Here is a 259-nt window from a genome sequence, read left to right on the forward strand (position 1 = left end):
TATACCAAAGTCTTCGAAAAAATTCCAGCAATTACCAAACCTTTAACTACAAGTAACTTATCCTCACTAATCCCTCTTGAATTTGAGCAAACCATATCATCATTATGACAGCTGATACTGATTTAAATAATGTAACAGAAGGTGTCTGAGCAAATAGTTTCAATTGAAAAGGACTGTTTACAGTAAGTAAGCAAGCATTGACTAGTTTTACAGGAGTTCCAGTGGCATGTGAGCAGAGGGATTTCTTGCTCTACCCATA

The 259-nt window shown here is 35.9% G+C and overlaps 1 protein-coding gene across 1 annotated transcript in view; it reads right to left on the reverse strand.

The window, feature by feature from the left end:
- The window catches only part of LOC119585130 (lysosomal thioesterase PPT2-A-like), a 12,299-nt gene that overhangs the window by 11,493 nt on the left and 547 nt on the right, over positions 1 to 259 (reverse strand).

Source organism: Penaeus monodon, chromosome 19 (genome assembly GCF_015228065.2).
Source record: "Penaeus monodon isolate SGIC_2016 chromosome 19, NSTDA_Pmon_1, whole genome shotgun sequence".
NCBI classification, from domain to species: Eukaryota; Metazoa; Arthropoda; class Malacostraca; order Decapoda; family Penaeidae; genus Penaeus; species Penaeus monodon.